Source organism: Bos mutus, chromosome 10 (genome assembly GCF_027580195.1).
Source record: "Bos mutus isolate GX-2022 chromosome 10, NWIPB_WYAK_1.1, whole genome shotgun sequence".
In the NCBI taxonomy this organism is placed as follows: domain Eukaryota; kingdom Metazoa; phylum Chordata; class Mammalia; order Artiodactyla; family Bovidae; genus Bos; species Bos mutus.
In genome coordinates this window covers 71130149-71151982 of record NC_091626.1, presented here as the reverse complement: position 1 = coordinate 71151982, position 21834 = coordinate 71130149, and the positions used below count along the sequence as shown (strand labels likewise).

Here is a 21834-nt window from a genome sequence, read left to right as displayed (position 1 = left end):
ATAAATCTGCATTCTTGAGTCTGAGCAGTGCTAGTCAAATTCCTCCAGTTTAATCATTCCTTTGTTAACCGAAAAAACAAAGTTTTGAAATCAGCAAAGCTGAAGAAGGGAGTTAGAGCAGAACAGATACGGATTGTTTTAATTGGGAGTAGAATATCAGTTTTTTGTTGTTGTATTTGTTCTGGAGGTCAGTTTCGTGAATATAGTACAAAATTAACTCATTTAAATGCAAGACCACCTTTTCTCATCTTAGTAGATGGTGTTTTTTTCGGCTTCAATACATCATAGCTAGATTAGGTTGAAACAGAAAATGTAGTAGGGCTACATCTCTGGCTCCTTTAAAATTCCTCCTGCTCCTCTCACCTCCACTTTCCCCAACAATAGCAGAACGTTTATCAAGAAAGGTCTGGTCTTCAGTCCCCAAAGACATTCTGAAGCATTATTTCTACTTGCTAGAGGGGTTTAAAATAAGTTGTATCTAAATTAGCATTCTTCCCCTCCCACTACCACGAACTTCTGATAGTTTGCTTGTAGGCAAATACTTTTTTCTTTTCAATATTCAAAAAGGCACTCAGCAGGAACTTACCAAATGCATTCTCCCTGGAAGAAAAGTTAAGCAGTTTCCCTAAAACCACACAGCCATCAAACAAGTGGGGGAAGGGAGACTGAAAGTGCCTGTTACACCCAGTCTCGCTCCCATAATTACCCAAACTGCCTGCATCCCCGCCGTAGGACAGGGTTTTCTACGGGACAAGAAAGGAAAACCAGGGAGGTGAGAGCCAGGAAATCGGGAGAGGTGCCTTTCCCGGCATGCTCTGCAGCACACCGAGGGGCGCCAGACATATCCCGGCGTGCATCGGGGAGCGCCCAAGGGCGATGGTTCCCGGCTCCTGGAGGGGCACGCGAAGTTAAAGCGGTAGGTGTGACCTTACTTAGTTTTGAGTCCCAGCTTTCTCGTTTCCACTTTAGGAATATAATCTCATGACGGCTGAAAAGGAGGTCTTCTAACTACCCTCCCTTTCCGCGTGCGAACGACTTTCGGCGCCGCTTCGAGAACGGTGCCAGGTGATTAGCGGTTAGGGGCGGGCCCGAGCTGATCACGTGATCAAACCTGGCCGCCAATGATTAGCCGGGTGTTCCAGCAGCGCGAGGATTCCCGGACCCGTGTGCGGAGCGGCTCGTGGGCCCGCTGCGGTCGGCCCTGGCAGGTACGCGCAGGCGCCCTGGTTGCCACGCGCCCCGTCTGTCCCCACGCGCCCAGCGGCGCTTACTTGGCGCGAGGTGTTAAGAGTCTGTCTTTTTCTGGGGCGGGGGGACAAGAAAAAGGTGGGGGGCAATGGCGTCACGTGGACGCCACAGCCAATCGCACTCGGAGGCGCACCCACAGCTCTCCCCGGCGCCCCGGGGTGCGACGTGTTCAGTGAGGTTCGGCTCTCCCCTGCCGGTCCCAGCACTCTTTCGAAGCGCGTGTGCAGCCTGTAAAGCCTGGCCGCGGGTTTTCGTGGCGTCCTGCTCCGCTGTGAGCACGGACGACAAGTTCTAGGCAAAATGGCTGCTGGAAAGAGTCGCCTAGTAGGGGGAGCGCTGGGGCCGCGTGAAGGTCACATGACGAGGTTGGCAGCGCGTGCTGCTGGCGCGGGGACGGGGGAGGGTGGAAGGGGAGAAGAGCGGCCAGTCATGTGCTCTCGACTGCGCCGTTCCTAGGTTTTCCAGCGCTTTTCCTATGGCCTGACTGGCTGTTTTTACTCCTCCCACCTCGAAGCGTGGCAAGCGTCGGTGAGAAGCTGTGTGGTGTGGTAGACCGAACAGGGTTCTGGGAATGAGGACACCTAGGGTGTAGGCCTTTGGCTGCTTTTGTAATTAGCAAGTCATGTTCCAGTCCTGGGGCTTCCCTGGTGGCTCAGCGGTGAAGAATCAGCCTGACAATGCAGCGGACGCAGGAGACGCGGGTTCGATCCCTTGGTCCGGAAGATCCCATAGAGGAGGAAATGGCAACCCACTCCAGTATTCTTGTCTGAAAAATTCCATGGACAGAGGAGCTTGGCAGGCTGCAGCCCACAGAATCGAACTGGGCTCAGCACGCTTTTACGTTGCCAGTCCTGGCCTCTGTTTACTCATCGTACAGCTCTGTATAGGAGGTTATTATTATTATTATTATTTTTAAAAGCCTTTAGAAGGTATATGACCTCTACCTCATCCCAATGTCATGCTGATAGCAAAACAATTAAAAACAATCATTGTGAGATAAGCCGGTCTCCCCATAGGAGAAAACCCACAATAGGCCCCCTCCCTCCATCCTTAAAGTGATGTGGGAAACTTGGTGGAGGTAGCTTGTTATAATATTCTGGACACGTCTGTCTGTAGTTAGCAGTAGCATATATACTCTGTACCTGGCCACTATCTCATTTGAAAAGTATTTTGTCTTAGACGTCTAGTCCCTCTGTGTTTTCTTGGAAAGAAATCAAGAGGGAAGTAGTATTGTCATAACTGTGGAGATAGGGAAACGAAAGGAGTTAGAGGGCATGTGCTAGTGCCCCAAAACTCTGACTGGAAAGAAGTGATCTTCTCCACTTGGTGGGCCGGTCTTTATAAAAATTTTGAGGCTTCCTACCACCAACCTTCGGTGTTTTTCATAGTTCTTGGCTCCTTGCGTCAGTTCTGCGTTTTACCAAGGGTCAAGGTTTTAGTGAAATGAAGCAGGCATAAGTTACGTGTTTTTCATATCATTACCTGTGCTTTATGGTACATTTGGTGTATCTTGAAGAGCCTTTTGAATTTTGTGGGCGCACAATCTGGAAAACATTTATTGAACAATCATGGTAATAGTTATCACTTTTGAACAATTACACTAGTAGTTAACATCTTCCTAGCCTAGTACTTTATATGTCTTAATTCACTTAGTTCTCATAACAAACCTGTGAGTTAAGTAACTACTATCTCCATTTAACCAACGAGGGAAATAGCAACAGAGCGATTAAGTAACTGGCACAAGGTCGTATGGCTGATAATTTACAATTCCAACCAGAATTCTTTTCAAAAACTTGACAAAATGAGTCTAAATTTCATTTGGAAGAATGAGCTTATAAGTTGAAAAATTTTTGAAAGAAGAAAATTAAGTGGGGACTTGTACTAGTGAATATACAGATAAAGCCATGGTAATCAAAACAATAAGTGGTAACTGGCATAGACAGCACTGGGTCAAAATAATCTAAAAATAGATAAGGCTAGTGTTATACAGGTGACATTTCATGTTGAGAAAGAATTTTGAAATTATGTTGAAACAATTGGCTAACCATTTGGAAAAAAAAGGAATCCTACCTTAAAATGTAAATAAAATCTGGGAGTTAGTTCAGTTGCTCAGTTGTGCCTGACTCTTTGCGACCCCATGGACTGCAGCATGTCCGGCTTCCCTGTCCATCACCAACTCCCACAGCTTACTCAAACTCATGTCCCTTGAGTCGGTGATGCCCTTTAACCATCTGCCATCCAAAATCTGGGGGAATTAAATATAAAATATGAAGTCAAAATTCCTGCTTTAAGGAAGAGAGAAACAGATGATGAAGAAGATGATTAATGAGACCCCAAATAACTTGAAGGAAAAGAACTGTTCAGTATTGGTTGGACTGCTGACATGAATTTTTAGCTGTTTTTTTTTTTTTTAAAGGTAGCTGTGGTACAAACCCCAGGACGCCCACCTACCCTGTCACCCAAATAGCCAAAGAATAGTTCGTGTAACATTCCACCTTATTCCATTTAGTCCCTCTTGGAAATCCACCACCAACCTTGGGCACTTCACCCCAACAAATTTGTAAGAGTTGTTAGGTTTTTGTGTAAGACTTGCTGTAGCGTGGATAGCTGTGATTGGTGAGTTAGCTGTCTGTGGCTGCTGGAGATTGTAACAGCCTTTTTTACTTTCTGTGCAACAAAGAAGCTTTGTAAATAAAGTCTTAATATTTAAAGAAAAATTACTGGTTTAAAAAAACGGGTAAGCAGTTTTCTAATGTTCTCATAGGATGAGCTGTTCTAAGCATGATTGCAAAGGCAATTACGATTGATAGAATTCTTATTGATAGAATTATTATGTAAAACAGCCTCTAGTTGGCAACAATACCAGCAAGTTAAAAGACAACTTTACTCATGTAGTATTCATTTGACATATTTATTGAGTGTGTTTGATGTGCCAGGCAGTTTTCCAGGTGTAGGGGAACCAGTGATGACTAAATCCAGGCAAAATGTGGGGAAAAAAATTTTTGCAGCAGGTTGGACTCAGAAGGTTACTTTAGTATCTAACAGATTGTCAAAAAAAGACCTAACTAGATAGATGGCATGCATAGAGAAAAATAACCAATAAAGATAAAAATACAGTATTTTCTACTTATAAACAACACAAAACAACTCCCCCTGCAGCAGATTGGCATATATGTGATAAAACAGTAGTATCTAGTATTGGCATAGGAGTGGGGAAATTGGCACACTCATACACTGTTGTTCATGGATATTTACTTTTGAACATCCTTTCTGGAGAATATTTTGGCCATACTTAATGAAAGCATGGGCATCCCAGGTGACTCAGTGGTGAAGAATCTACCTGCAGTGGGGGAGACACAGGAGAGTTGGGTTCGATCCCTGGATTGGGAAGAGCCCTTGGAGGAGGAAATAGCAACCCACTCCAGCATTCTTGCCATGGACAGAGGAACCTGGTGGCTATACTCCATGGGGTCGCCAGTTGCAAAGAGTTGGTTACAACTGAGCGACTAAGCACACATTGAAGCATTAATAACCTATCACTCAGCTGCTCCTCTTCTTTATTAAGGCCCTAACTGGTAAGTTTGCAAAGATATTCGTTTAAGAGTTGTCTTTTTTTTAAATTAATTTTATTTTTAATTGAAGGATAATTGCTTAAAATATTGTGTTGGTTTCTGCCATGCATAAAAATATAGAACGCTTCATAAATTTGCATGTCATCCTTGTGTAGGGGCTATGCTAATCTTCTCTGCATCTTTCCAGTTTTAGTATATGTGCTGCTGAAGTGAGCACAATAGTTGTTTTAAATAGTAGCAAAAAAAACCCCAAGAAAAATGTAAATTTTAAATAATGGGTGTTTGGCTACGTAAATAAGATGCCCTCATAGAGGGTAATGTCTTGTAACTAGTAGGCATGATAGAGATTTCTAGTAATGACTTAGAAAGCACATCAAAGCACATTATATATATTGTTAAAGTGTAAAAAGCCAGTTTTAAAGTTATTTGTAGTGTGACCACATTTTTGTAGGAATATACCTCTATGTGTTCATTTACATAGAAATCTAAGGTGGTTTATATAAAACATAAACTAATGGTGATTTTATTTGAATGATAGGATTTTTGGATGAATTTAACTTAAAAAAAACTTTTTATTTTTTGGAACAGTGTTAGATATATAGAAAAATTTCAAAGACAGTATGCTGCTGCTGCTGCTAAGTCACTTCAGTCGTGTCCGACTCTGTGTGACCCCCTAGACGGCAGCCCACCAGGCTCCCCTGTCCCTGGGATTCTCCAGGCAAGAACACTGGAGTGGGTTGCCATTTCCTTCTCCAAAGCATGAAAGTGCAAAGTGAAAGTGAAGTTGCTCAGCCGTGTCCGACCGTCAGTGACCCCAGGACTGCAGCCTTCCAGGCTCCTCTATCCATAGGATTTTCCAGGCAAGAGTACCGGAGTGGGGTGCCATTGCCTTCTCTGCAAAGACAGTATAGAGAGTTTCTAAATTCCAAATGCCCAGTTTTCCCTATTGTTAATGTCTTATGTTTGTGTGGTGTATATATTATAATTAATGAACCAAGATACACAATTATAGAACTGCATAGTTTAATCAGATTTTTTTTTAAAGTTTTTATCTACTGTCTTTATTTCTATTCCAGAATTTCATCTAGGATATCATAAATAACTTTTTAAAAAATTTATTAATGGTTTGTTGGCTTCCCTGGGTAGCTCAGAGGTAAAGAATTGACCCGTAGTGTAGGAGATGCTGGCGACTTGGGATCGATTCCTGGGTTGGGAGGATCCCCTGGAGTAGAAAATGGCAATCCACTCCAATATTCTTGCTGGGAAAATCACATAGACAGGAGCCTAGCAGGCTATAGGGTCACAGAGAGTCAGGCATGATTAAGTGACTGAACACATACACACACACACACACACACACACACGCATACAATGCTTTTTTGATGGGTGAAATTACAGGGAAGAAGGTGTGAAGGGGAAAAGAGAAGTGATGTAGGGAAAAAGTGAAAATGAACCTAAGGCATGTGTGACCCAGATGGCCATAGCTTTGTTCCAAACAAAGCTGGCTGCTTGTTCTTCCAAGTCATCTGCAGAGAGTTCATATGAAATTCTTGCCTCTCAGAACCTTCCATTATACAACCACGATACCTTTTAATCATGTCCTCTTAGGATCCTCTTGACTGTGCTAGTTTCTTGACTTTTCTTGTTTTGATGATCTTGACAGTTTTGAAGAGTACTGGTCAGATGTTCCTCAATTGGGATTTGATGTTTTTTCCATGATTAGATTGGGGTTAGAGTCAACATGACTTGTCACAATGTTGACCTTGATCACCTGCCTGTGAATTTGGTTTTTAAATGTTTTCTTTTTTGTAGTTTCTGTTTTTTAGAAAATAATCTGTGTTCCTTGTTTTTGTTATAACAAAAAGTATTTGTAATAATATTCTGGACATGTCTGTCCATCTTTAGCAATAGCATTTGTAGTAGGCCGTACATTGATAAGCTGATAATACAGACAGCTGATAATAGAAATTAGAGTCAGAGAAAAAATAACGGGCCAAGTTGCTGGAAGGACTAATTATAGAAAGGAATTAAAGGCATTAGTATAGTATAGCTTGTTTTAACAGTCCTTGAACTGTTTTAGGAAGAACAGCCTGGTAACTGAATTATGCATAACAGGGTGAAAATATAAATAAGATAGATTAGGCCAATTAGGTAAATTCATTCAACAGCAAATATTAATGAACCATACTGTATGCCAGGTATTATATAGGTCTAGGGATTGAGCAGTGAAGAAGACAGTGTCTTAATTTTTTTTTTTTTTTTTAAGATTTTATTTGGCCATGCCACATGGAATTTGGGATAGGATCCCTGACCAGAATAGTTCCCTGACCAGGGAGACGAGGCACTGAACGTGTGCCTCTTGCAGTGGAAACTGGGCCACCAGGGAAATCCCAACAATCTTATTTATAATGGGAATTTATGTTTTAGTAGATAGACAACAAATTACTACATAATATGATTTCAGATATTGTCAAAGTGCTGTGAAGAAAATAGTACAAAAGAATAGAGCATGGTGGTGCTAGGCTTGGTGTTTCTTTTAGGTAGGTCATGCGGTAAGGATTCTCTGAGGTAGCATTTAAAGGTAAAGAAACCTGAATGATAAGGAATGAGCCATGCTAGCATGTGGAACTTTTCAAGCAGTGGGAGGGACTACTAGTGCAAAGATTCCGGGGCAAGAATCAGTTTGAGATTTTCCAGGAAGTGTAAGAAGGCTGGTGTGCTAGAGTTTGGAGATTGCTGCAGTATTAATTGGTGGCAGTGGTGGGGCAAGAATCAGTTTGAGATTTTCCAGGAAGTGTAAGAAGGCAGGTGTGCTAGAGTTTGGAGATTGCTGCAGTATTAATTGGTGGCAGTGGTGGTGGAAGTTTGGTAGTAGGAAATGATATTGAGAAGTTGGTGGGTCTCAGATGATATAGAGCCTTATAAACCAGAAGGGCTTTGGATTTTATTCTAAGTGTGGTGGGATCCATTGGACAAGTTTTATGAAGACAAATGGTACTATCTAATTTATGTTTTTACAAGATTGTTTTGACTACTGTAGAGGCAAGAGGGGCAGCAGGAGACCATTCAGGAAGTCACTGGAATGGTATGATGAAGTATGGTGGCTTTGGGTCAGGGAGGCAGTGATGGAAGCAGTGTGAGGGGAGGTCAGATTCAGAGTCTGTTTGGAAGGTGGAATTGATAGAATTTGCTGATAGATTAGTTGTGAGATGTGAGAGAGAGGGATCAGAGATGGATCCAAGGTTAGCTAAAGCAACTAGTATCACATACAGAGATGGAAAACTGGAAGGAGTTAATTAGTTTGGGGTTTAAACTGAACAATTTAGTTGGATATGTTGAATTTGAGATGTTCACTGGAAATCCTTCCTGGTGGTTGAACTGTAAAGACTCTGCCTGCAATGCGGGAGACCTGGGTTTGATCCCTGGGCTGAGAAGATCCCTTGGGAGAAGGGAATGGTTACCCACTCCAATATTCTTGCCTGGCGAATCCTATGGACAGGAGCCTGGTGGGCTACAGTCCATGGGGTCGCAAAGAGTTGTGAGTGACTAACACACATGCTGTCTATCCAGGAATAGGTATTGATTGTTCAGTCTGGAGCCCAAAGTCAAAGTCATGGCTGTGAATATACATTTAGGATGTCATCAATACGTAGATGGTGTTTAAAAATCTGGGTCTGGTGAGGTCAGCCAGGGAAGTAGAGAAGAGGGCCAGTGACCGAGCCCTGAAGCTAAACTGAAAGCATAGACAGAGAAATAAGTAACCCTTAGATTGTTTTGTCGGAGAAGGCAATGGCACCCCACTCCAGTACTCTTGCCTGGAAAATCCCATGGACGGAGGAGCCTGGTGGCTGCCATCTATGGGGTCGCACAGAGTCGGACACGACTGAAGGGACTTAGCAGCAGATTGTTTTGTATCCGCATAAGCACAGTATTTACTGTGTCTGTATGATACAATATTAAACAAAGCTTTTGAGATGATTGTAATGTAACTTAGGCTCTTCCTGATATATAAATTGATTCTTCGGGTTTTTGTCTTTGCCCTACTTAAAATTTCTATTTTCTCTCCATTACCTGGGGCCATAAACTCCAAATTTCATACTTTAGCATGCCAGACCTATCACTGTTGAACTCTGCCCTACCTTTCTGTCCTCTCTCCTCTTTATCATTCCCGTCATGTCCAACATGTTCTGCTTGTGTATAACCCTCTATTTGCCTGGTATACTCTTAATACTTCTCTGCCTGCTCTTTGCCTCAAACTCTTGCTCAGTCTTCTATGTGTAGCTTACATTTGCTATGTAATTTCCCCAAATTTCCACAGATAAAAGTTTGCTCCTCAGTGCACAGTACTTCCTCAGCTCTGTTGTTGGTACTTTAATTTATAGCAGAATATAAAGTCAGTTGATACTGACTGGCTTTTTTTTTTTTTGGTGGGTAAATAGTGTTTATTTTTATTGAAAAAAATTTTTTAAATTTTAATTGGAGACTAAGTATAATATTGTGGTGGTTTTTGCCATACATTCACATGAATCAGCCATGGGTGTACATGTGCTCCCCATCCTGACCCTTGATTGACTTTTTAAATTCGTTTATTTCCCCAGTGTGTGGCATGTAGTAGATGCTCAAGCTAATGCTTGGAAGAAGTTTAGAAGTTTTGTTTTGGCAAAAGAGAGTAAACAACTAAAACTTTGTCTTACAGTACATGAACATATGGATCATTAGCTGAGATTTTTAGGATTTTTTTAATGGTGAGTTTTGGTTTTAATGATATTTATTGTGATGGAATTTAGCCAGTACAAAGTTTAATACTGTCAGTTAGGAGCCTTAGTTCAGAGACATTTTTAGAGTGGTTTAATCTCTAGAGTTGAATAATGCTTATTCTTTGAAGGCAAGGTATTATAATAGATATCTTCTTTCACTTGCCCACTTTCACACCCACCTTCTCAGTAGTCAGGAATTCTGTTTTAGCATTACATGTGTACTTTGAGCTGTTTGCTAGAGGAGAAACCCAGTGTAATAAATCCAGTAGAATCAGCAGTACCCACCCCAGGAATGTCTTTAAACTATTGCATAGAGACAGACTTAATGGTGTGAATTGTAGGTGTGCAGGTTTCAGTCTGTGAGCTCAAGTAGGGTTAATTATTCTGTCATTCAATTGTAAGCATGTATTAAGCACCACCATATATGGGCACTGTATGGGGTGCTGTGGGGGATGCACAAAAGAAAAGTTCTGGTTCCTTGCACACAAATCCCTGACAATTTAGTCAAGGAATTGAAACATAACATTAAAAAGGAGTTTAATCTTAACAAGCAGTGTATCAGTAAGTGCAAAGTACTGTGTATAAATCAAAGACTTTGCATTTCTTAAGCCCATAATTATATTTGCAGAGATATATGGTCTTATCTTGCATCAGTTTCAACATTTTGACCTGACTTGCAAGCTCTGCATTTTTTCCTGTCTTTTAACATTTTTAGTTTCAAAAAGATATTATTGATTTGACTCTTTGATGTAATGAAAGCTCTATATGGGAAGAGTGCTCTGCCAATGCATTGCTTTCCAACATTTTATTCTTGCATGCCTCTAAAGCAAATAGGTAATTTGAAAAGGTAGAATGTTATTTAACCTTTGTAAGTGTGACATAGGCGTCCTTTTATAGTTTTGCTATATGGATAGGTTTCCTTAGACACATTTTCTCCTTCTGCCTAAGGCTGAAGGGGTGGGAGCAGCTGAGGGGGAGGGGAGAAGTGTATAGAACCTAGAGGAACAAATGTTGTGTGTGTACGAATATGAGTTTAAAAGTACTTATTTTTGGATTTGAATTATAAAAGCAGTTTTCTTCTCATTTGAGAAGATATGAAAAACATAGATAAGCACAAAAAAGGAAATAAAAATTTCAAATATGCTACCTACCACTGTTAAAGAATCTGCGTACCAATGCAGGAGGCACAGGTTTGATCGCTGGTCCAGAAATATCCCCTGGAGAAGGAAATGGCAACCAACTCCAGTATCCTTGCCTGGAAAAACCCCACGGACAGAGGAGCCTGGTGGGCTACAGTCCATGGAGTTGCAAAGAGTGAGACAGCCTACCACTCACTGTTAACCGTACTGGTGTGCTTCTAGTCTTTTTTTTTTTTTAAGTGGCAAGTTTTGTTTTTTAGTAAATAAAATACTTCAGCTACCTTTAGACATGAATAAATAACTGCCTTTACATAAGGTGAATCTAGGCAGATTACTCTCAGTGCAGTTCTTCAGTAGCTTCTCATAATAAATGGAATCAAGTGGAGACCAGTTCAGATTCTTTAGCCTAGCAGATACAGCCCTTTACCTTATTTATAGCTTTGGGCTTCCCTGGTGGCTCAGTTGGTAAAGAATCCGACTGAGCCACCTGCAGTGTGGGAGACCTGGGTTAGATCCCTGGGTTGGGAGGATCCCCTGGAGAAGGGCATGGCAACCCACTGCAGTATTCTTGCCTGAAGAAGCCTCATGAACAGAGGAGCCTGGCACACTGCAGTCCATGGGGATGTAGAGAGTCCGACATGCCTGAGTGACTAAGCACACCCACCTTGTAGGTTATCTCATTTACTGTCTGTCTCTCTCAGACACATCTGAGAGTTAAATTCATACTAGGTATTACTTTCAGGCCTCTAGACCAGGGGTTGGGAGACTTTTTCTGTAAAAGGCCAGATAATATTTTAAGTTTTGGGGGTCTTTTTTGTCAATAACTACTCGTGCTGTGGTAGCATGAAGGCAGCTATTGACAATATGTAAGTGAACGATCATGGCTCTGTTCCAGGGAAACTTTATTTATGAACATTAAAATTTTTCATGTCATTAAAATTTGATTAATTTTTTTTCAACCATTAAAGAATGTAAAAACCATTCTTAGTCTGTGGGCTATATAAAAAAAGATGGCAGAACATGGCCTCTGGGGTTGTAGTTTTCCGGTTGCTGTTATAGACTACCGTGCTTGCTATACCTCTACCTCTATTCAGTGTTCCTTCCCCCCATTTTTTTTTCCTAGGAGGACAATCTTGTTCAGAACTCATCTTAGAAGTCAGAGTCTCAGGGAAGTTAGAGTTCTGCTGTTTAGACCTCCATCATTGTATTTATTTGACTATATTAAAAAATTGTAATAGAATATAAATACACTGTTTTAACTAGTGTTTAAGTATCCAGTTCTTTGGCACTAAGTATGTTCACGTTGTTGTGCAGTCATCATCACCATCCATCTCTGGGGTTTCATTTCTCCAGGCTGAAACTCTGTACCTATAAAATACTATTTAATTTACCGTTTTCCTCTCACCCTAGTCCCCAGCACACCATTCTGCTTTCTGTCTCTGAATTTGACTACTGCAAATACCACACATACGTGAAATCATACAAAATATTAGGTTGGTACAAAAGTAATTGAGGTTTTGGACCGTGAATTTTAAATCATTATAACTAGGTTCAAACACATCTTTATTAATCAAAATAGGAACCATTACAATCAACACATTTTTGCCAACGAGAAATAAGTTCATTTATTCCTGTAGCGTAAAAATCCATGCTTCGGGATTTGATAATCTCTTGGAAAACATTTTCTCCCTCCTGCTGGATGTAGAAGCATTTTCCCTGCAAAGGGTTGTATAGATGCTTGAAGAAGTGTAGTTGATTGGTGAGAGGGCAGGTGAATATGGCAGAGGAGGCAAAACTTGGTAGCCCAGTTCATTCAACTTTTGAAGCATTGGTCGTGCCATGTATGGTCGTACGTTGTCATGGAGAAGAATTGGGCCCGTTCTGTTGACCAGTGCTGGCTGCAGGTATTGCAGTTTTCAGTGCATCTCATCAATTTGCTGAGCATACTACTCAGATTTAATGGTTTTGCTGGGATTCAGAAAGCTGTAGTGGATCAGACCGGCTGCCGACCACCGAACAGTGACCATGACCTTGTTTTGGTGCAAGTTTGGCTTTGGGAAGTGCTTTGGAGCTCCTTCTCAGTCTTAACAACTGAGCTGGTGATCGCCCAATGTATAAAATCCACTTTTCATTTGTTTCATGTCACAGTCTATCAAGAAATGATTTGTTGTTATTAGGTGGAATGAAAGGTGACATGTCAAAACAACGAATTTTTTGATTTGTGGTCAGCTCATGAGGCACCTGCTTATTGAGCTTTTTCACCTTTCCCATTTGTTTCAAATGCCGAATGACTGTAGAATGGTCAATGTTGAGTTCTTCAGCAACTTCTTGTGTAGTTGTAAGAAGATCAGCTTGGATGATTGCTCTCAGTTGGTCATTGTCAACTTCCCATTGCCTGGCCACTATGCTTCTCATCTTCAAGGCTCTCATCACTTGCAAAACGTTTGTTAGCAGTTCCTGGGCCAAATGCGTTGTTGATGTTGTGAATTGTCTCCCCTGCTTTATGACTGATTTTGAACTCAAATTAAAAAATTGCTCGAATTTGCTTTTTGTCTAACATTTTTATAGTCTAAAATAAATATAAATACTAAGTTATGTCATTAGCAAAAAAAAAAAAAAAGGTGAGAAATGTGCATTAAGATGATGTATAACATAACCACATTTAAGAATGTATTCCAATATCAAATGGGAAAGTTCAACAATGCAAAAAACCACAGTTACTTTTGTACCAACCTAGTATTTGTCTTTTTGAAACTGGCTAATTTCACTTGGGGCTTCCCTGGTGGCTCAGTGGTTAAGAATCGCCTACCAATGCAGGGGATGCAGTTTTGATCCTTGGGTTGGGAAGATCCCCTGGAGAAAGAAATAGCAACCTATTCCAGTATTCTTGCCTGGGAAATCCCATGGACAGAGGAGCCTGGTGGGTACAGTCCTTGGGGTCACAAAAAGAGTTGGACATGACTTAGGGATTAAACAGCAACAATTTCACTTAGCCTGATGCTTCATAGTTCATCTATCTTGTACCATGTGTTAGGATTGGCTGAATAATATTCTATTATATGTTGTCATTTAGTCACTGAGTCACGTCTATTATGTGTGTATATCATGTTTTTTTGTGTATCCACTCATCTGTTGATGGATATTTGTGTGGTTTCTACCTTTTGGCTGTTGTGAATAATGTTGTTATGAACGTGGGTGTATAAACATCTCTTTGAGTCTGTGCTATCAATTCTTTTGAGTATATAGAAGTTTTGATAGAATTGCTGGATCACGTGGTAATACTGTTTTTAATTTTTTGAGGAACTGCAGTAGCTTTATCATTAAGACTTGAGTTTTTTTAAAGTAAACCTTTTGGCGAATGATCTTAGATTATAGAAAAGTTGTAAAGATTATAACAGAGATTCTGTATACTCCTCACCCAGTTTCTCCTAATGTTAATCTTACCTTACGAGGGTACCTTTGTCAAAACTGAGAAACCGACATTGATATATTACTATTAGGTAAATTCCAGGCTTAATTTGGACTTCATTAGTTTTCCCAATAATGTGCTTATTCTGTTCCTGGATAAACTTGAGGATATTACATTGTATTTATTCTGTATGTTACTTTATTTATTTTTAGTCTATTTTTTTTGTTGTTTTGTTGTTGTTTCTCTAGTACTTAGTACAGAGCATGGTATGTAATAAGAGCACAGTGTTTCTTGAATAAATTATCTCCTTTTAATTTTTCTCTCCTTTTTGGAGGCATGTTCATTAACTGTCCTTCAGGTTTGCTTGACTGATATTTATCCTTGTATCTTTATGTTCCTCTCTGTTTGTGGATAACTTTGATAAAAATAAAATTACAATTAAAGATATTTGGTAAAGAATGACAACAAAAAACTCCAAACTCAGATTCTCCTTTACAAAAGCCACAAAAGTTGATCACTTTTTGCTAAATATATCTGATAACAAGGGAGCTCAGCACTTTGTGAGGAAACTTGTTTCATTGTTGAGTAGTTTTAGAGGTCAAAAGGTTATTCATTATGCTGATTTGAAAACCTTTTGTAGAAACTTCCATTCCAGAACCCTCTAGAGTATATGGAATATTCTTGCTTTCATGACAACTTTCAAGTAATTTCTTTAAATTATCTTCATAATCCATCCCTACATCTTAAATCTTCTAGGCAATGATTAAGAAAATCATCTTTCATTTTGAGACTGATTCTCACTGAATCCTTCCAGATCATGGTTCACTGGCTCCTGACTGTTCTGTGGATGTTGATTTGTTGGTTCTGCTGCAGTTGGCTGTGCTGCCCAAACCTCTACTGCCTGGTGACCTTAATTGGCTACTGATGTTCTTTTGTGATCCTCTCAAGAGCTGACCTCAGTGGTGCCTTTGGGATTACCAGTGTTGACTTTATAGCTGCCCTTATTGGCTCATTCTCTTCTCCTGATACCACTAAAGTTGCCATTAAGTTTCCTAAAGGTTAGCCTCATGCTTTTAATTTCTTACAGCAGATTTACAAGAGATTTGAGAGCAGTTTCTCTGCACTCCGTAGTGTACCCTCACTTAGTGCCAGAGGATTCCTTCCTTGCCAGTAGTCCACTGGAGTGTTTTGATACAGCTCATGTACCTCTACTCTTCTGTCTCTCACCACATTAAGAATTCTCTTTTTTAGCTGAGGTTTTGCCTGGAGTGATTGGATATGACCTGCTTCCTTATTATTTAAGCATGTTAGTTCTCATTCTGGGATCCTACCGTCAGCTTTAAAGTACTCCTGCAGAGAATTCCCTGGTGGTTCAGTGGTGAGGACTCAGCACTTTCATACTAGCTTGGCACAGCTTAAAAAAAAAAAAAGCCCTCCTGCAAACTTAACAGCTTATTGCCTACCTTGCCCAAATTCCTCTGGAGAGGGAATTCACTCCCAGCCTAGTCCTTTGTTGCATTTACAGCAAAGGCTGGACATAACATGTGTTGGAAGAATGGAGGAATATTAAGTAAATTGTGATGTTAAAAGTGAAAAACACATATTAAAGTTTGGAGCAACTTGCAAAGTATGTTTTCAAAAATAATGTTAAATGAAGAGTAGAACCAAAAGTGCAGAGATCCTGCTTTAAAGGAGGATCTTTATTTATTTATTTATTTATTTTTTCATCTTTCTATCTTCTTTTTTTAAAATTTTATTTTATTTTTAAACTTTACAATATTGTATTAGTTTTGCCAAATACTGAAATGAATCTGCCACAGGTATACCTGTGTTCCCCATCCTGAACCCTCCTCCCTCCTCCTTCCCCATAGCCTCCCTCTGGGTCGTCCCAGTGCACCAGCCCCAAGCATCCAGTATCGTGCATCGAACCTGGACTGGCGACTCGTTTCATACATGATATTATACATGTTTCAATGCCATTCTTCCAAATCTCCCCACCCTCTCCCTCTCCCACAGAGTCCATAAGACTGATCTATACATCAGTGTCTCTTTTGCTGTCTCGTACACAGGGTTATTGTTACCATCTTTCTAAATTCCATATATATGCGTTAGTATACTGTATTGGTGTTTTTCTTTCTGGCTTACTTCACTCTGTATAATAGGCTCCAGTTTCATCCACCTCATTAGAACTGATTCAAATGCATTCTTTTTAATGGCTGAGTAATACTAAAGGAGGATCTTTAAAAAAAGATGCCTTAAAAAAAACCCCAAACCCTATAAAAATATATACACATGAATATAGAAATTCAGAGTAATACAAAGTCATGGTGAGTCGTAAGACTGTAGGTATCAGAAATTATTTATTGATTTTTTTGTGTTTTCCATTAGAATGCAAGCTCTAAGAAGTCAAGAGTCTAGACTGGTCTGTCCTAGAACAGTGCCTGGCCTGTAGTAATTTTCAATAAATAATGTTGATTGTTTAATGAATTAAAATTTGAAATTTCTTTTTGATTGTTTTATTGTTTAGTGCTATAGTAATGCTTGTGTGTGTGTGAGTCATCTGTCACGTCTGACTCTCTCTCCATGGAATTCTCCAGGCAAGAATACTGGAGTGGGTTGCCATTCCTTTCTCCAGGGGCTCTCTCAACCCAGGGATTGAACCTTGGTTTCCCGCATTACGGGTAGATTCTTTACCATCTGAGCCATGAGGGAAGCCCTATAGTAATGTTTGCTGCTACACGCTTCAGTCGTGTCCGACTCTGTGCAACCCCATAGACAGCAGTCCACCAGGCTCCCCCGTTCCTGGGATTCTCCAGGCAAGAACACTGGAGTGGGTTTCCATTTCCTTCTCCAATGCATGAAAGTGAAAAGTGAAAGTGAAGTCGCTGAGTCTTGTCCGACTCTTAGCGACCCCATGGACTGCGGCCCACCAGGTTCCTCTGTCCATGGGATTTTCCAGGCAAGAGTGCTGGCGTGGGGTGCCATTGCCTTCTCCGATAATAATGTTTATTAAAGTTAAAACAAAAACAAAAATTAAAAAGAGAATTCTCAATGATTTCAACCTTTTAAAAATACATTATAGTATCTGAATATTCTTCCCACCCTTGTTGGCCTTCTTTGGTCCTCTTAAAAAAAGTGGTGCTCCAAACAGGATATACTAGTACAGATTTTGACAAGCCAGCCCAGCGAATAGAGGAATATTTTCTTCTCAGGTTCTGGTAGAAAGTATACACAGAAGAACTGTACAAAAAGGATCTTATTGACCAAGATAACCATGATGGTGTGATCACTTACCTAGACCCAGACATCATGGAGTGCAAAGGCAAGTAGGCCTTAGGAAGCATCACTACAAACAAAGCTAATGGGAGGTAATGGAATTCCAGCTGAACTTTTTGAAATCCTAAAACATGATGCTGTGAAAGTGCTACACTCAATATGCCAGCAAATTTGGAAAGCTCAGCAGTGGCCACAGGACTGGAAAAGGTTCTTTTTTATTCCAATCCCAAAGAAAGACAGTGCCAAAGAATGTTCAAACTACCGCACAATTGCACTCATCCCACACACTAGCAAAGTGATGCTCAAAATTCTCCAAGGTAGGCTTCAACAGTATGTGAACTGAGAACTACCAGATGTTCAAGCTGGATTTAGAAAAGGCAGAGGAACCAGAGGTCCAATTGCCAACATCCAGTTGATCATAGAAAAAGCAAGAGGATTCCAGAAAAACATCTGGTTTATTGACTACGCCAAAGCCTTTGACTGTGTGGATCACAACAAACTGTGGAAATTTCTTCAAGAGATGAGACTACCAGACCACCTTACCTGCCTCCTGAGAAATCTGTATGCAGGTCAAGAAGCAACAGGTAGAACCAGACATGGAACAATGGACTGGTTCCAAATTGGAAAAGGAGCCCATTAAGGCTGTATATTGTTACCTTGCTTATTTAACTTATATGCAGAGTACATCATGTGAAATGCCAGGCTGGATGAAGCACAAGCTGGAATCAAGATTGCAGGGAGAAATATCAGTAACTTCAGATATGTAGGTGACAACACCCTTATGGCAGAAAGTGAAGAGGAACTAAAGAGCCTCTTGATGAAAGTGAAAGAGAAGAGTGAAAAGCTGGTTTAAATCTCAGCGTTCAGAAAATTAAGATCATGGCATCCGGTCCCATCACTTCATGGCAAATAGATGGGGAAACAATGGAAACAGTGACAGATTTTATTTTCTTGGGCTCCCAATCTCTTCAGATGGTGACTGCAGCCATGAAGTTAAAAGACGCTTGAACCTTGGAAGAAAAGCTATGACCAACCTAGACAGCATATTCAAAAGGAGAGACATTACTTTGCTGACAAAGGTCTGTCAAAGCTGTGGTTTTTCCAGTGGTCATGTATGGATGTGAGAGTTGGACCATAAAGAAAGCTGAGCACCAAAGAATTGATGCTTTTGAACTGTGGTGTTGGAGAAGACTCTTGAGATTCCCTTGGACTGCAAGGAGATCCAACCAGTCCATCCTAAAGGAGATTAGTCCTGAATATTCATTGGAAGGACTGATGCTGAAGCTGAAGCTCCAGTTCTTTGGCCACCTGATGCGAAGAACTGACACATTGGAAAAGACCCTGATGCTGGGAAAGATTGAGGGCAGAAGGAGAAGGGGATGACAGAGGATGCGATGGTTCGATAGTATCACCGACTCAATGGATATGAGTTAGAGCAAGCTCCAGGAGTTGGTAATGGATAGGGAAGCCTAGCATGCTGCAGTCCATGGGGTTGCAAAGAGTTGGACACGACTGAATGACTGAACTGAATGGCGGGAGTATGGTTTATTAAGTGAAAGTGAAAATCTCCCAATCGTGTCCGACTCTTTGTGACCCCATGGGCTATACAGTCCATGGACTTCTCCAGGCCAGCATACTGGAGTGGGTAGCCTTTCTCTTCTCCAGAGGGTCTTCCCAACCCAGGGATTGAACCCAGGTCTCCTGCATTGCAGGCGGATTCTTTACCAGCTGAACCACAAGGGAAGCATGGTTGAATAAGTTGTGTCTTAATATAGGTGCTAGGGCTTGCCCGTGGTGTTGTTAATGTATAAAACCCAGATGTTCTGCCTATTTTTCTTGAGCAGTGACTCCAGGAAGTTGACAACTAAGTGGATGTTGTACACAAGCTCATAATCTGTCATCTTCATCAACAGCCACTGCCACACATAGCACCTTCTTCATCTGGAGCTTGATCATGGACTTTACTTCATTAACTTGGCCATCATATTCTCATTTTGAGTCAGCAAGGAATGAAATTTGCCAGCCTTATTCAGGCCTGGGCCCAGAATTTGTGGGGTCTGCTGAAGACTGAATCATAAAGGCATCATGCTTCTTGGCCAGCTTCTTGACCGGTTTCTTATTGTTGAGTTGCTTTAGCACCGAAATGACCACATGAGGGGATATCTGCAGCTTTGGCTTATTCACAGTGCTATCTGTCTCCTAGAACACATATAGAGACCATGGAGCAGGGAGTGGGCTTAAGCCTGACTGTGCCAGAGAAGCATTTGTCCTTCTGAGGGTCATAGTTCTTCAGGCTGACCTGAAGCTTCACCACTCCAAAAACTTCCAGTGTTTGCACTGGTTCCTGTGCAAGACTTCCCACACTAACTCCTAGAGGCTGTATGGGGAGACTTTGCTGCTCAGGGTCCTTTGTTTTGAAATAACTAGAAGAGAGCCACACCTCCATTTTTAGAGTTTTTTTTTTTTTCAGATGTGTCCCACTGTTGATTGACTTAGGTTGAATTTACTTTGCTGGTATTTAAAACTTTAGTTTTGTTAACACATTGTAACAATTTCCAGGTCTTTCCCAGTGAGTATTTACGTGCTGATAGAACTGACCAGCTTGCCTCTCATATATTTTTATTTTCCCTGTCTAGCTGTGCTGAAAGTGCTAAGTAGCAAAACATTCAAAAATTGGGCAGCCAGAGAATAAAAGAAGTAAAACCTCTACAAAGTCTGCACACTTTCTAATTATCCTCCAGATAATTTAGTGATTATTATCCATTTACTAGGTGTGTTCTTCAGAATTCCTGAAGTGGCAGGAGGTTAAGTACTTAGATAAAAATCAGAAACTGACCTCTTGGCTTTGTCTTCAAATAGTATTAAAAATCTGTTTTTTTCCAGGAAGGTGTGCCATTGCAGTCTTACCATTATTTTCCAGATGCTTATCAACTGCCAAGAGCCCTTCATTTTTCATGGTCTTCATTGGCTCTTATATTCATGGGCCAGGAGTTGGCAAATTTTTTCTGTAAAGGTTCAGATAGTAAATATTTTATACTTTGTGGGCCTGAGGGTCTCTGCCTTAACTCATCTATGCTGTAGTATCATAAAACCAGCCATAGACAATTCATAAGTGAATGCATGTGATGGTATTCCAGTAAAACTATTTACAAAAGTAGACATCAGGCCTAGTAGAGTGATGACCCCTATCATACACCCACCACATTCACCATCATTAAGAAGATAGAATAGTAGAACTCTATGGTGGAACTCATTTTCTTTTGAAAGGCCTGGAATCTTTGAAGAACTTGAAGGGCTTCTAACTTCCAATATTCATTTTTTGAAAAATCCTTTGCTTTTCTAATTTATTGATCCTTTATTTAAAAACTAATCATTTCCTGGCTTCCCGCCCCCGCCAGTCTTCTGGTTCACACTACTTTCTGTGTGCCTCTTAAAAGTTACTTAACTTCTTCCACATCAGTACAATGGAGATAATAATATCTACTTTAGGCTTGCTGTGAGAATTGATTAGATAAGAATGTAAAGTGCTGGAGACAATGCTTGGCATATAATAGGCAGTTAGTATTTGCTGCAATTATTGTCAACATTATCATCATTTTACAAACTGAAATGCCCTTCTCAGTGTTTTTGACAACCTGTTACTACCTCCTGGTACAACCCTTATGGCAGAAAGTGAAGAGGAACTAAAGAGCCTCTTAATGAAAGTGGAAGAGGAGAGTGAAAAAGTTGGCTAAATCTCAACATTCAAAAAACTAAGATCATGGCATCCGGTCCTATCATGGCATCCGGTCCTATCACGGCATGGCAAATAAATGGGGAAACAGTGGAAACAGTGACAGACTTTTATTTTCTTGGGCTCCAGAATCACTACAGATGGTGACTGCTGCAGCCATGAAATTAAAAGACGCTTGCTCCTTGGAAGAAAAGCTGTGACAAACCTAGATGTTACTTTGCCGACAAAGGTCCGTCTAGTCAAAGCTATGGTTTTTTCCAGTGGTCATGTATGGATGTGAGAGTTGGACTATAAGGAAAGCTGAGTGCCAAAGAATTGATGCTTTTGAACTGTGGTGTTGGAGAAGACTCTTGAGAGTCCCTTGGACTGCAAGGACATCCAACCAGTCCATCCTAAAAGAAGTCAGTCCTGAATATTCATTGGAAGGACTGATGCTGAAGCTGAAGCTCCAGTCCTTTGACCACCTGATGCGAAGAACTGACACATTGGAGAAGACCCTGATGCTGGGAAAGATTGAAGGCAGGAGGAGAAGGGGACGACAGGAAGATGAGAAGGTTGGATAGCATCACTGACTTGATGGACATGAGTTTGAGCAAGCTCCGGAAATTGGTGATGGACAGGGAAGCCTGGCGTGCTGCAGACCATGGGGTTGCAAAGAGTTGGATACGACTGAGCAACTGAACTGAACTTCTGTCTCCTG

General features: G+C 40.9%; 1 protein-coding gene, 1 non-coding gene and 1 pseudogene across 3 annotated transcripts in view; 1 reads left to right on the top strand and 2 right to left on the bottom strand.

Annotated features, from left to right (window-relative positions):
• The first annotated feature begins 779 nt into the window (after positions 1 to 779).
• Positions 780 to 21834, top strand: part of MGA (MAX dimerization protein MGA) — a 145854-nt gene continuing 124799 nt past the window's right edge. Inside the window, exon 1 of one of the 2 annotated variants that reach the window (XM_070378178.1) lies at positions 780 to 916. The gene's annotated coding sequence lies outside the window, so the exon portion shown is untranslated. Of the gene's footprint in view, positions 917 to 1025; positions 1209 to 21834 lie in introns of those variants that run through there. The other variant, XM_070378176.1, reaches the window with a different exon arrangement.
• LOC138989664 (U6 spliceosomal RNA) lies at positions 4931 to 5037 on the bottom strand. The gene has a single exon (XR_011465911.1). It is a non-coding gene; the product is annotated as a U6 spliceosomal RNA (small nuclear RNA).
• On the bottom strand, positions 19180 to 20366 carry LOC102266594 (large ribosomal subunit protein uL1 pseudogene; annotated as a pseudogene).